Source organism: Wyeomyia smithii, chromosome 3 (genome assembly GCF_029784165.1).
Source record: "Wyeomyia smithii strain HCP4-BCI-WySm-NY-G18 chromosome 3, ASM2978416v1, whole genome shotgun sequence".
Lineage (NCBI taxonomy): Eukaryota > Metazoa > Arthropoda > Insecta > Diptera > Culicidae > Wyeomyia > Wyeomyia smithii.
Window position 1 is genome coordinate 223395191 of NC_073696.1, and position 14872 is coordinate 223410062.

The 14872-nt window shown below is 39.1% G+C and overlaps 1 protein-coding gene and 1 non-coding gene across 12 annotated transcripts in view; both read right to left on the reverse strand.

The window, feature by feature from the left end:
* The window catches only part of LOC129732265 (protein winged eye), a 674761-nt gene that overhangs the window by 390952 nt on the left and 268937 nt on the right, over positions 1-14872 (reverse strand). The gene's annotated exons all lie outside the window — the stretch shown is intronic.
* Positions 7632-7714, reverse strand: Trnal-cag (transfer RNA leucine (anticodon CAG)). The gene has a single exon. It is a non-coding gene; the product is annotated as a tRNA-Leu (tRNA).

The window sequence follows — 14872 nt, forward strand, 5'->3', positions numbered from 1 at the left end:
TTCCCATCCGCGTCGTTGCACATGTTCACGATCCTCTTGTTGGCGCTTCTTTCGTCTGTGATTCGTGGTCATGTCGTTCCGTGCCCGTTTATAATTGGCCTTGTTCTCTTTCGTAGGCCTGACCAGGTATATCGGCCAGGTCCTGTTCTTCTCATTCACCACTGCCTCGCACTTTCCGTCATACCAGCCCCTCCGCCGTGGGTAGTACCGCTTCGAACTGTTGCGCGTATTCCTCCGCAGTCTGAAGGTCTTGGAGCTGCTTGATGTTTAGCCGCGGGATTCGGTGATGTCGCACGTGGTATACGGTCGACAGTTTTGGGGAAAAGTTACCGCAACTGGGTAGTGGTCCGAGCCAGTTTCACCGTGATTGGTGCGTACGTATGTAATGTCAGAGAAGAACCTGCCGTCGGCGAGAACATGGTCAATTTGGTTTGCTGTACGTTCCTTTCGAGGAAAGAAGTTGTCGTTTGTCACGATGTGCAGGCTGTGCGGGCCGATCACCGGCTTGTATATGCCTTTTCTTCTGAGCGTTCGTGTCCCCGATGACGATTTTGATGTCTCTAAGCGAGCAGCTATCGTAGAGTTTCTCCAGCTGTGCGTAGAACGCTTCTCTCTCTACATCGGGCCTTTCTTCGTGAGGGCAGTGCACATTGAGGATAGTGTAGTTGTAGAACCGGCCTTTTATTCTCAACATACACATCCTGTCGTTGATCGCCTGCCACTTGATCACACGACTCTGCATCCAGCTCAGCACTAGAAAGCCGGTACCCAGCTCATTGGTTGTGTCGTCGCTCTGGTAGTACTGTGTCCTGCAACCACAAATCCTCCATACCTCTTCTCCTAGTTTCTAGCTGATTCAGCAGAATCCCGTCGCCACCTGGGGTGTTCAGTGATCTACAGTTCCATGTAGCGAGCTTCCAATCGTCGTCCTTATTTCGTCGCCTAGGTTGTAGCCGGTTGTTCCGCTCCGTATTGAATTCTTGATTGTTCGGAGCATTGCAATTTCGGTATGCTGCCTTACTAGGGCTGCAAATGCCTCCTCCGAGGAGAACAGCTTCCCCTTCTCTGTCAGCATACGACAAAGCTCTTATTGGTTCACCGGTTGCTCATATCGGTATCACGTAGAGGTAGGGATAGGAGTTGCTGGGTATTCTGCTTTGGACCACATTGGGAATGAGGGACTGTTGAAGTTTTCAATTACTTCAATACCAAAAATATAAGTTTTTGTTCATAGAAGGAAATTTCCAGGCCGTTAGCAATCACCGATTTTGAAAATTTATTAGAAGAAAAAACAGAAGACTTAATCCTTCAATCTGCAAAATGTCTGCACTTCTGGGTAATACTCTTTTAGTGTATGTCTGTTTGAGGTACATAAGATTGTTTGTTACATTACTTGTATTGAATATGTTAAAAAAATTGTGCTAAAGAGGAGTTGAAGTGCTACCGAATTTCAGTTTGCACATACATCACTGAACATCATATCATACAAACATTCTAGAACACAAACAAGTTTCTTGTGTATTAAGTCTTGACAATTTTTATGGACGAGATGATTTTGTCTCATAGCTTCAGCGAGATTATTGTGTTTTGACCGGTCCTGGCCAACAATGCGGCAACCCATGCCAAAACCGTTTTCGTACAATGACTGTTTTGAGCTCATTTTTTATCCGATTTAAGATCTTTTTTTTTAAAGATGGGTAAGAAAATGCTAATATATGGACAAACTCTTAGAATTTTGATATTTGGCTTTGAAACAAAATAGCGTCGAAAAAACATAAAAAATTTCCGATTCCTCGAAAGTACGTTCTTAGGCATGGAGATGAAGTTCAATTCATAACTGTTCCATTATTTTAAATGAAGTGTAATTAATTAAAGAGAAAATATTACCCCTTCAATTAGGCATCTAATTTATCCTGGAAAGGACAATTTGCTGTTTAGTTCAATATCAGATAAGATACTGATCACATCTTCGCGTTATCACTGACAGTGCGAAAAGGGTATTCCTTGTAATAGATAACACAGAGAAAACCTGTTTTAATATTACAAACTTGACGGCTCAAGTATTTTAAACGCCAGCTTTCCAGAACGTTGGTGTGTTGTCAAAGGAGGCAAGTTTTTATTGGATGCATCTACTACTGATGCTGCCCGCTACCACACAAAGACAGCATTTTACTAAACAAAGTGCCGCCGCATAGCTGGCGCTACCACTATTGTTGCTGGTACCCGCTGCAACTACTGCTGCTGCTATCCGTTGCCACAGCTGCGTCCGCTATCCGCTGCCATAGCTATCTGCTAAACTGCTGCTTAGTGAGAACTGTTGTAGTCGCTGTTCAGAACTAATATGAGCCGTTTCGGCTGGAACATGCTCCTAACGGGTGTTAAATAAAAAATGAGAAGTTTTTCAATACCTTTCAGTAACTCAAATACAGAGCGTAAAATTTTCTTTCTTCAGGAAAATTGCTCTTTGGGCTCCCTAGAAACAGTAGGCGTGTTTGGTTTTGCTAGTTTGAATTTAGTCAAAGCAAAGATGGCGTCGTAACAGCACGTGCTCCGCGAACGCATTGTACGGTTCTACAAAACGCATTTCCAGCAAGGAAAAAAGTTCACGGTGACACATTTTAAGGAAGAAAATGTACCTGTCAATATGGTATATCGTATCCTGGGTTCCCTGAACGTAGAGTGGAAGGTCGGAAGTGGTCGTCCGGTGACGATAATGACGAAGCAGAGGAAGACATCGTTGAAGAAGCTGTTTGACAACAAGAACGCAACCAACCTGCGTGACGCCGGTCGGAAATATGGCTGCTCCCACGTATTGATCCATCGGACCCTCAAGATGGAAGGAATCGTCTGCAGGAAGAGGACGAGGTCGCCGGAGTACACGGAGGAGCAGATTGAGACGGTTAAAACACAGTGTCGGTGGATGTCCAAAAAATACCGCGGGACGTCTTTCGTTCTGGACGACGAAAGCTATTTTCCGCTGTCCAAAACGCATATTCCAGGAAATGATAATTACTACTCCAGCGACAAGTCATCTACACCGCCTGAAGTGAAATACAAGTTCAAGCACAAGTTTGAAAAAAAGGTTATGTTGTACATCGCCATTTCCGACCGGGGCACTTCAAAGCCTTGGTTTAAGCCGAGCGGTCTGGCAATCAACCAACAAATCTATCAAGAAGAGTGCCTCGATAAAATCCTGCTGCCGTTCCTGAACGAGCATCACGCGGATGGGAAGTACGTCTTCTGGCCAGACAAGGCGTCTTCCCATTACGCCAAGAAGACGCTGGTGTATCTTGAGGAGAAAAAGATACCGTTCGTGCCGATAGATCGTAACCCAACAAACTTGCCCCAGTGCCGCCCAATAGAGGATTTCTTTGGCTCACTCAGTGCCCTAGTATATAAAAACAATTGGAGGGCCAAGGATACGAAGCAACTGACTACAAGCATCCGGAATTGTATCCGGAAAATGGACGTAAGTGCCGTACAACGTTCTTGTGAGAGCATCGCAACAAAGTTGCGTCGAACAGCATACCACGGCCCTTACTCAAACATTCACTGATATTTTTTTGAAGAAAATCCATTATGTTAATAATAAAAAATACTGAAATCGATGAAAAAAAAATTTTTTTTATATGTGATTGAAAAAATTCTCTTTTTTTTTAACACCCGTTATATAGGGCGAATTAGTACCTTTAGAATTAGTAGGTCTATAATTCTTTCGACCGTGCTTGGGAAAGCAATCATATAACGACCAATCAGAGGTGTATTTTGTGTTTTGACAAGACTTTATAATTTTCAATAGCACAATAGTTCACATAATAAAATTACAATTTTCTACATTTGGAAGGATTCTTAAAAAAATTTCTAATCGATTGCTGCAAGAACGATGGAAGTCCATTGAAAACTAACCGATTCATTAGTATTTGAAATTGGACTTTTAACTTTTTCCGGTTTTAGATTGTCATTTTACATCCCTATGTAGCCGAACTTCCTGAGAGACGTAGCTCTACATAAAAAATAAACACTCCAAACAAAATTATTTTTTCGAAAATAAGTTAAGAGAAAAAAAATGCATTTTTTTTCGTCATGTTACCTCTTTGCCATATATTGTGACCATGCGTTTTGAAGTACTCTTAGTGTTGAATAATACCACAAATTTCTAGAAAAATCCATCAAGTCCAGCAGGGAATATTGCACTTTTCTTAACTTTTCTTCACTTTTCCACTTAACCTCAATGAAAAAAATTGAAATTCTGCAAAACTTCCTACCTTGAATAGACGAACAAACGCTGAAAATTTTAGCCCAATCGGAGAACATCAAAACAAAAACGAAAAAAGCTCAAAAATATAACAGGAAAGGGCGAAGGTGAAACAGTTTTTATACCAAGGATACCACTTTTGCCTTTAGATTTACCGTTCAACTTGAAAAGGCTTCAATTCCCTGTAAGAGTTGAATTGTCTATTATTATATATGAGTCGTAGGCACAATCCATTGAACAATGTGGAGTAGATTTAAGATCACCGTGTTTTTTACACGGTCAATTATATGTCGCTTGCTCGAGGGTTGGCTCACCTGCAAATTTATTTATATTAGCTCCTGATGGAGGAATGAAAAATGTGGTAATGTTGTAACGTAAATAAAAATAAATGTTTGAAATGATAGGATGATAAAAAATATAGAAAATTATTGAAAAAGCAGAAATTTTACACGAACAAGGCCAGGTACATTCAGCTAGTATTAAATAAATGACAATTTTTTTTTCGTCCATAAAGAATAATGTTCGTTAGCTCTGTTTCACCCTGCATGTTTGTTTCTGAACGACAGCGCAATTTTATTTATTTTTTGGTCTCTCTCAATCCTACAAAAATTTCACAAAACGTGAAACGTGTAACATGTGGAGAAGATTTGGATTGCGAGTTGATCGAAGAAGAGGAACTAAATATGGATGGTCTTTCAGAAATCAGCAATGATGCTGCAGTTACTGCCTCGGCTTCCTATGTTGTCGATATGCGACTCCATCGCTTGATTCTTGGATTAAGGATCAAACGCCTTTTCTAGTTGTTTTTTGATATCTTATTTCCTTCTTAGTTTCAGTTGTTCTATCAGTAAAATCGTTCTAATTAAAAAATGCTTTTTTTTACAAATTTTTCAATTGTTAGTCATAATAACCAATGAAGGGTGCGAGGGGGGTATAAAAACGTGACGTAATTGAGGGGAGGTGGGGATCAAGGAACTTGTGACAGTTTGAGACAAGAGGGAGGGGGGAGTTATTTTTTACAAATATTGCGTGACATCATTAATGGATGGTCCCTTATATTTCTCGTAAATGCTTCAGAGTGGTTCCAGATTAATTTGGAGTTATAAGTTTGTAATGCGTTTGATAACGAATAGTATTGCTGCAGTAGTCTACATACACTGTTGCTTTTACTATATTGCATGTTTTCTTTCAAGACATCAGTTTTCATAAGGCTCTAACAGCAGTTTTAGAAATTGCTCAATTTTACCTTCGCGACATCTAATTAGTCTAAGTTCATGGGAGCAAACATAAAGTGACCTATTGAGACGGGAAAACTCTGTCATTTTTTTTTTTTTAATATTGATACAGAGAATATCACGGAATGGTTGGTATCCATTTTATCTATTAAACAACATATTGGTTATTGTTATCCATCATGTGGTAATGCAGTTATTATCGTTTGAAATCTGACGCAACATTTGCCAGTTTCATTTCCATTTTTATAAAATGCATTCCAGTATAGAAAACATAGGCGTAGTCCCACGTCAAAAGAAATTCCTAGAATAGGTTCGAACCGCTTCGAGATAATTTCTTAACTTTTATTTTGAGCTGCATCTGAAATTATTATTGTTATTATTTGTTGATATTTTTGACGTAGGACTACGTCTATTTGGAAGTTAGGTACCAGAATTTCAAAATCTAGAAATTCAACCAGGGAAAACCAGGGAAAAAAGGTCAGGTTTTGAGCGCTTATATTTTAGTCATTTATAATCAGGTTATCGATACCACAAAAGACCAAAATAATAGTCGCAGTGGTCCAAATCTAACAAAAAAAATCAGGTAATCGAGGTTTTGGCATCATCGATCAGAAATTCTGTTACGGTTAAATTTATGTAACAAAAAAAACCTATTGTTTGAGGTACACTATTGAAAAATTGGTAAATAACATCGATTGTCTAAATCACACCGAGCAGCCAATCACAACCTCTCTTCGCAAGCACAGCCGACACTAACGGATACAACCGATTTAGCTTTGTAAACGATTTGTTGTTGTTGTTGTTGTTCACTCGAGGTTCTTTCTGTTTCCGATGCTTTTTTACTTTCCTTACCATTCCATATTCTTCTCAACTCCTCCCTCTTTCCAACTAACTGACGAAACCTTGATATAAAAGGTACCATTCGAACATTTTGCTATATATTTTTCTTTCTAAAACCGTACCAGTGACATACGGACGCTAGGTGCTAGCCGTTGAAAGGAGAAAAGACAAAATAGTACCTGTCATCTCGTACCAGGTTTCACCCGTAATGCTGGTGGCTGTTAGTAGTACATGGTTACAGCAAAAGTACTAAAATGGTTGGAATTCTGCCCGGAATAACCAGAGAACAAGAATCATCGGCAACTGGCAAAGTGTTGTAATTGAACACTGAAAAAATCGACACGCTATAGCCAAGTAGATTCCTACTTTTTCAAGCTTAATCATTGATTAAGCCACAGACACAAACGTTACAAACTTTTCTTTGTAAAACAATGTCCACGTGGACAACAAGAAGGGCGCGGGGATTTTTATCATTGTCCACGAAGGGGGACAGTGTCGGACGGTTTAAAATAAGGCCTTTTCTGTGGAATGTGGAATTTATTTTTTCAATATTTATATCTAAAAAATAAAAGATAACTCCAACAGTCACCTATTGAAAACTTTTCTCTATCTCTTGTCATTATTGAAATCTATCGATTTATAGTGGTCTACACATTCACAAAGTTTTCAATTGAGCTAGTGCGAAATGCGTCCTAAACAATCTTCAATGGCAAAAACTCGTGACATCATTCATTAAATTGTTTGCTGTTAAAACAATACGGAACCCCACTTGATTCAAAACTATTATATCAGTGCATTATCTTTCGAACAGGAATTTTTAAAATATGTCAAAATGTCCCCACCAGCTGCTGCTGATTTGACAAGGAAGGCTCCCGTCCAAAGTTCGTTAATTCTTTTGCCGCTCTCATGCAGAACTTTGAGCGGCTGTTTGTTATCAGACATTCGCTTCAACCGTTTTGATTAGCCATGCAAATAAAGCTTACTGTTTATCGGCTGTGCGTTCGTTGTGTTGTGAAACGGCACAATGAATGACTAGAATGAATATAAATAACCATACTTTTTACTCAGTCGGTTCCCAACCATTTTCAGCGCCTGTTGACTTTTTCCTCTTTTCTATCCGAATCTTGCCTCACTGTGATTTGATTAAACTTTAGTACTGAACGAACTGGGGAAACAGATTCAAAGGATGAGGAGGAGCAAATAAAAACCCAACACTTCACTAGATTTTTATTGACTCTCCTCTGAATAAATAACAATCCAACATAAGTCCTTTTTAGTGTTGTTTAGTAAAAAGTAAGTTTTGTCAGAAGTGGGATTCGAACCCACGCCTTCAGAGAAGACTACGACCTGAACGTAGCGCCTTAGACCACTCGGCCATCCTGACTGCTTAGAAGCTCTCCTGGCAAGTATCTAATATTAGCACGGCACTCGAACAAGAAGTGTATGAGGTTTTTTTTTCTTCTGCCTAGTTTGCCTTCCATATTTACACTGACGCGACGAAAATCCAATTAAACCGCATACATTCTTCCGAACGATTTTCATCTTTTCCTACCATCAACTGTCCACGTAGAAGCCGAATGTGTGGAATTCTCCCATGTAGAACCAGAAGCATATTGAGGGAATCCACTACGCACTTACACACGCTTGCATTGGCTGTGGTCAAATCGCTCTGTTTGCTGTGTGTAAATTGGCCAAGCGGAGAAAAAAAGTTTATTTTTAAAGCGCTTAACTCACACTCCCGTATCAGATCGAGAGGATAGAGAAGAGTACATATTGCCGTCGTTCTAAAAATAAAGTTCTCATTGAAGGCCGACATGGAATTAATCTGACTACCTATGCAGTTAGTAAGTGGGTATCTTGATCGTAATACCTCTCTATAGTGGAAGATATCCTTGGCATCTTCCTCAAGTTCACTACTAGCGGATGCACGCACGGCTGCTGCCGGCTGACTCTTCTTCTAGTGGTCCTATTCGTCACGACGGCAATGCGGGTACTTCACAGTTACACACCAGACCAGAGTAGTGCTTTGTTTACATATGGCTGTTCTTCGCCGCGCCACACCGAGGTGGAACTGACTGACGGCATTCGTTCCACTGTGGGGACACATTTTTATGCCTGTACTCTCGTTTCGTGTTCCGAGAAATTTCAAATAAAAGGATTCATTCATTCCGATGGGTTGCGGTAATAAAAGCGTTCAAGAGAGGACCTCTTTCTACTGTGTGCAGTGCTGCGGGTGTGTTGTTATTATTTTTATGGCTTTTCATACGGCTTTTTTTGTTTGTTCCGAGACTGAGCGAAGTCGTGGAACGAAGACAAATGGGGCACGGACCATTTTAAATGTTTGGGACTAATCTCGCCGTGCTGATGATTATGGTCCGGATTACCGAGGATTTCCGCCGCAAACGGAACATCGCCGAGTTTTTTTTCTGCCTTGGTCTCCCTAGTCCCCACTCATAAATATAAGCTCCGGCTCCGTCGACGGACGTGAGTGAATTAGATTTTTATTGTCGAAGGGTTGCTTGTTTTGATAGGACCTTCTTCCGCTGATTTTTCTATATCGTGGTCATTTCGTATTCAAGACTCCGAGAAGAGCAAATAAAACTTAGCCCATTTACCAGTCACAATAGATTTTGACTGATTTAATCAGGAGAGATGGGACAGCGGTCAAAAGTTTATTCATTTACTTAATTCTAATTTTCAAAGCACCAATAAAATACCACAATTCGAGTGACAAACAATACCAAGTTTCAGTCATGCTTGGCCAATTTGTAAAATTACAAGTTAATTTCTATAAAACTTGCTTCGTATAGTGTTTAAGTATTCCGAAAACAATTAAATAAATGGAAGTGAAAATTAAAATTTCACTTATCTCAACAATGTTGGATATGACAACCATGTCAAAATCTCACTAATGTCAGAAATTGTCAGAGAACTAGAAAAAAAATGATGTTCAAGGTATTTTTCGAATATATAATGAAAAGGTTTAGATTTATTCAAAATGCTTCTCGACCAGTATAAAATGTTCAAGAATTTTACAAACAATAAAATAATTATCACTAAAATAATTACCGTAGCAATCGTGATACCCAATTTTCCCAGGTAATCCTTTCCAACAGTAACATTCCAAGGTGAAACAAATTGTGCCAATTGAAAAAGAATGCATCTCAAACGGCAAATTCCATTTCTAATTACGACAGATTGCGGCTCTCAAATGGATTCAAATGGTTTGTGACGGCCCGAAACACCTGACTAAGGGGCAAGAATGTCACATGTTTCTTATTTTTGCCCGTTTCACCATTTAATCCTTCCGAAAAGAAAAATAAAGCAGAACAAAAACCACAAGCCCAAACACCAAAGAAAAGCACACTACCCACCGACAGTGAACGAGGATGCGAGCTGCCCATAGGCGAAAGAAGCAAATTTCTTAATTAACGTTCCTAACAATCAAACCCAACCATCTTCCGGTGTGCCTGGAAGGATACTTGCAGCCTGCTCGACCAGAGCTGTTTCCACACCGGGTGGCGCGCGGTGCTGCGGACTGCGGTTTCCGGAGACTTCGAAAGGTTTAGCACCTTATTTTTCTTTGCGTGGTTTCCGCCCCCCGGTTCGGCGATGGATCCGTTGCCTGGGTGTTGGCCACCAGAAACCCTATCTAAGGTGGCACGTATTCAATTTACCAAATTAACTTCCGGTGCTAAACAAAGCGAAAGGGATTGAAACTTTCGCTCACTCCCCCGCAAGACAAATATCATCAGAAGAATTCATTTTTCAGCACTTTTACGCTTTATGTGAATGTTTTTCGATAGAAGGATTTGCTGCAAGCCTGGCAATTCGTAAACTCCGCTTCTTTTGTGCTGTCTTCGGCGGCTTTTCAAGAAGGATCAATTCACGGACGGCTGATGATGGGTCTGCCGTACGCTCTGCTTTCTTTCTTTCAGCTTAGGTCTGCGATAAAAATCTCAGGCTGCTAACGGGTATGCATTCAAGCGGATTCATTAATTATGTTTCTCCGCCTCATTTTATCAAAATTTGAAGAATGTCCTCCTCATTGCAGGGAATGATCCTCGCTTTCAAGAGTGAAACGCAGCTGTTTTGTTCCGTCGAAGGGGGCGGCAAACAGAACTGCACGGATTCCCATGGCCTGGCGCGCTGGCAAGATGTGTAGGTATCCAATAACGAGCAGTCTAGCGTACATAAAAGCTGAAGGTGGAATCAGCGGAAAAAAATGGAGCGAGAATGGACTAAGCCAACTTTACGAAACAGATTGCTGCCTGTAGGATAATCCGTGCCGGAGATTACTGTTTGGTTTTTCACTCGACGATACGGCTTGAATTTTGTTTCGAACGGTAATTCGAATAACTATGTTTTAGAAGGAATGTGTTAAGATCTATCTGCTCCATCATCACAAAAAAAAAATCAATATTACTACAGCATTAAGAATAACTAAAATGGTAAATTCTTTTAAACAAACCCTTTTGGGAATGCTGAGAATAAACATAAAAGTGTATGTAAACCCCGACATAAAAGTGTACATATTAGGAGTGAGCGTAACGAGACAAAACTTTAAAAAATTTGGCTTGGCTTAATGATTGCACAATACATTTACGGTTTTCTAGCAAGCCTTCCGTTAGGTTAAATATTTCTGAGAAGAATATTGTTTTGGTGATTGATGTTTTTACAATTTAATTAGTTCTCATGCAATTGAAAACTTTTCAATCATTCAGTTGTTGTTTCTTAAGCCAGCATATAACAAAGCTTTCAAATATTCAGAAAACTCCTCAAAAGGTGACAAGCATCAATATTTTATGAAATTTATCCTAGTTTTATTTAATTTAGCATGAAATTGGAATTTCTTCTTAGTCATCTTGAAGCTTAGAATGACAACGGGTTTTTTCAGCATTGATACGGGCGCTAAATCTGGGCGATAAAAAAAAATATTCTAGGATGGGTCTATACCGACTATTCGTTTCTGTACTTTTATCTATACTGTTTACAGATTTTTGGTAGTTTGAATAATAACGTAGAAATTTAAAACAAAACTGAAAAGGCACTGTAAATAATTGGATTATCCTTGAGTTCTTCAGTTACGTAACGAAACATTGAAAGATATACTAAAACAAATCGTTTGTGCATTGTAATAGAACTCTGGAATGCAAAATTTAAAAAACTGAAAAAAAAACAAAAACCTATAAAACTGGGATAGGATAGAAATTAGTCAATAATAAAATGATTATAAGCGTACAGCAAATAATGAAAAAAAAAACTTAAATTTGGTGAAACAACAGGCCAAAATACATCGAAACTCGTTATAAACCCAACAATCCTCTATTCAACAAATTTGCCAAGGCACTTAGGAAAAATTAAAATACTTCAAGGTATACAGCCCTAGAGGTTGTATGAAATGGTGACGTAGGACTATCATAGTTCATAGGCAACACTACCGTTTTTATTTGATGGTCGTTATTGTAAAACTAACGATGCATGAATACATGAAAATTTTACACTATTAGTAGTTGCGAAAATTCTCATGACTCTCATTTTCAAGCATCTATAGCTCTGAAAAGAACCGATTCCATAATTTTCAGCTTGAAATGTGTGCTATAGAGCGCTGATGATCGCACCACCACCGGTAGTATTGAATATTTTGTTGGCCGTGCATAAAATTTGCTCTCCGCTGTGCCTCCCAGTAGCTGTGCCAGCAAAATATCCTGCAGCGTACGATGGTAACTGTTGCTGCCGTATGCAAAATAAAGATAACATGCTCCGCGGTGCCTGGAAGTTGACACATATGCAGCTCTCGTTTCTCAATGCCGCGTACCTCTAACAGCTATACTCCACTCGCTGTTGTGTGACAAACTAGACTGAAGCTGAATTTTCTACACGCAGTCTTTTGTATCGAGTTCAGCGTAGATTTTTGCCATTAAGGCGTGGCCACACAGCTTGGTGAAAGAGAAACAAACCAAAACACTTTGTTGAGTTGTAGGCAGTGGAATTTATTTCGTCCATGTTATTGTTATCTGTGCTCGGGAAGCAAGCCAATAACGAGGGAAATATATGGGAAAGCTTGACCTTGGAACTTTTCAACTTTTTCCATCATTAAGCAGTAAAGCAACAATGTTGAACATTATATCAAAAAATTGTTACACATTTTATCTATCCACCGACATACAAATGACTAAGATGCATTAAGTCGTTCGCTCGCTATAATCGTTTGAATTCTGACGCAACATTTGCCAGTTTCATTTTTAATTTCACAAAGTGTAATTTAGGCCGTTACAAATTTTATTTTCATTTTATTTATAGTATAGAAAACAAAGACGTGGTCCTACGTCACAAAAAAACTCACCCTTGAACCCAAGCAGAAATATTGCGATCTGGAATTTGAACCTGAACCAAATTTTCCCAAACTCACGTTGAATTATTGATTGAAATTTATTGGATATGCATATCAACAGCAGTCAAGCTTGTTAGCTAAGCTTGAAATCAAGCTAAAAATCATATATGGAATCTAATATATATGGTGCACGGATGATAAACTTTAGTCTTTATAGTAAAGCTAGCAATATGAAACGACAGACTCTGGCTAATTTGTGGCACAAATTATCTCGGTTGAATTGTTGTTGCAAGCCTGAAAGGTAAAAAAAAAACAACACAAAAAATACAAAAATAAAGAGAAACCCCAAATACTAGGCGTAAAAATCCACTTAACTCGATATCATGATTATTGCAAATTTCATTTTTGAAGTAGAATACTTCTCTCAGAAAGTTCGGCTACATAGGGATGTAGAATGAAAATCTAAAACCGAAAAAAGTGAAAAATTTGTCCAATTTCAAATGCTAATAAATCGGTTAGTATTCGATGGATTTTCTTCGTTCTTACAGCAATAGATTGGAAAATATTTTAAGATTCTTCTTAAATGAAGATAATTGTAATTTTATTTTTCAAACTATTGTGCTATTGAAAATAGTCAAGCCTTGTCAAAACGAAAAATTCGACCTCTAATTAGTCGCTATATGACTGCTTCCCAAGCACGGTCGACAGAATCACATACCTTGCAGTTTAAAATATGCTATTTGGCCTATATAAGCGCTTGTTTCAGCCGAAGCCGTTCATAATAGTTCTAGACAGCGACAACAGCAGTCCTCCCTTAGCAGCAGCAGTAGCAGTGCAGTGGATACCAGCGATGGCGGATAGCGGCCACAGCTGTGGCATAGCGGTGAACAGCGCACTAGTTGCAGCGGATCTCAGCATCGATAGCAGCTGAGCCAGCTGATACAGGGACAGCGGATTCCAATGGCAGCGTATAGCGGCTACAACTGTGGCATGGCTACGGATAGCGTAGCAGTTGCAGCGGGTATCAGCATCGATAGCAGCTGATGCAGTGAGGCACTTTAGTGAAATGCAGTCTATGTGCGATAGCGGGCACTAGTAAATGCATTCAATGAAAAGTTGACTCATTTTGACAATACATGAGTCGTCTTGTTTAGAGTGTTAAATCAGCTTTTCACTGTTTATTTTATCACAAGAAATTCTTTATTCGCACTGTCAGTGATAACGCCAAGATGTGATCGGTATCTTATCCGATATTAAATTGAACAACAAATTGTCCATTTCATGATGAAATAAAAACCTGATGATTGAAGAGTTAATATTTTCTCTTGAATCAATTTACATTTTTAAATTTGTAAAGGTTATAAATTTTACTTTATTTTTGTGTCTCAGAACATACTGAATTATCTTTTCCTTCATTCATGAGCACGACATCCGAAAAACTTCCATTATATTCATAAAAATTCTTTTTTCGCATAACCAAAATTCAAAAATTGTCAAGTCCCAATCATGATAAGGAACTTACTATATTTTTGAAAATGGTCAATCCTTGTTGAAGCGCAAAATTCAATTGATCTGATTAGTCAACGTTTATCTACTATAAAAAATGACTGACACGCAAGCAACCGGGTTATCTTTCTTGTGAAAGTGTTCTACTTCAACCTTGCGGTCGTGGCTTTGCACACAACCCTCCTGTGATTTTTAGCCTTTATCAATAAATAAGAGTAGAAAAAAAACCGCTATTATAACCCGCACATGCAACATACACACTAAAGTCACCTTTTTACGCGGGGGATACGTGCCGGGTAAATTCCGGCATCCGCGTAAAAAAACCGCGTAAATTCCGGAATCCGCGTAAAAAAATACTGCGTAAATTCTGCAATCCGAGTGAAGAATAACCGAAATCCGCGTATGAAAAAAATACCGCCTAAATTCCGGAATCAGCATAAAAACCGCGTAAATTCCGGAATCCGCGTAAAAAAAACGCGTAAATTCCGAAATCCACGTAAAAAACCGTGTAAATTCCGGAATCCGCGTAAAAAACGCGTAAATTCCGGAATCCGCGTAAAAAAACCACGTAAATTCCGGAATCCGCGTAAAAAACGCGTAAATTCCGGAATCCGCGAGAAAAAAAATACCGCGTAAATTCTGCAATCCGAGTGAAGAATAATCGAAATCCGCGTATAAAAAAACTACCGCCTAAATTCCGGA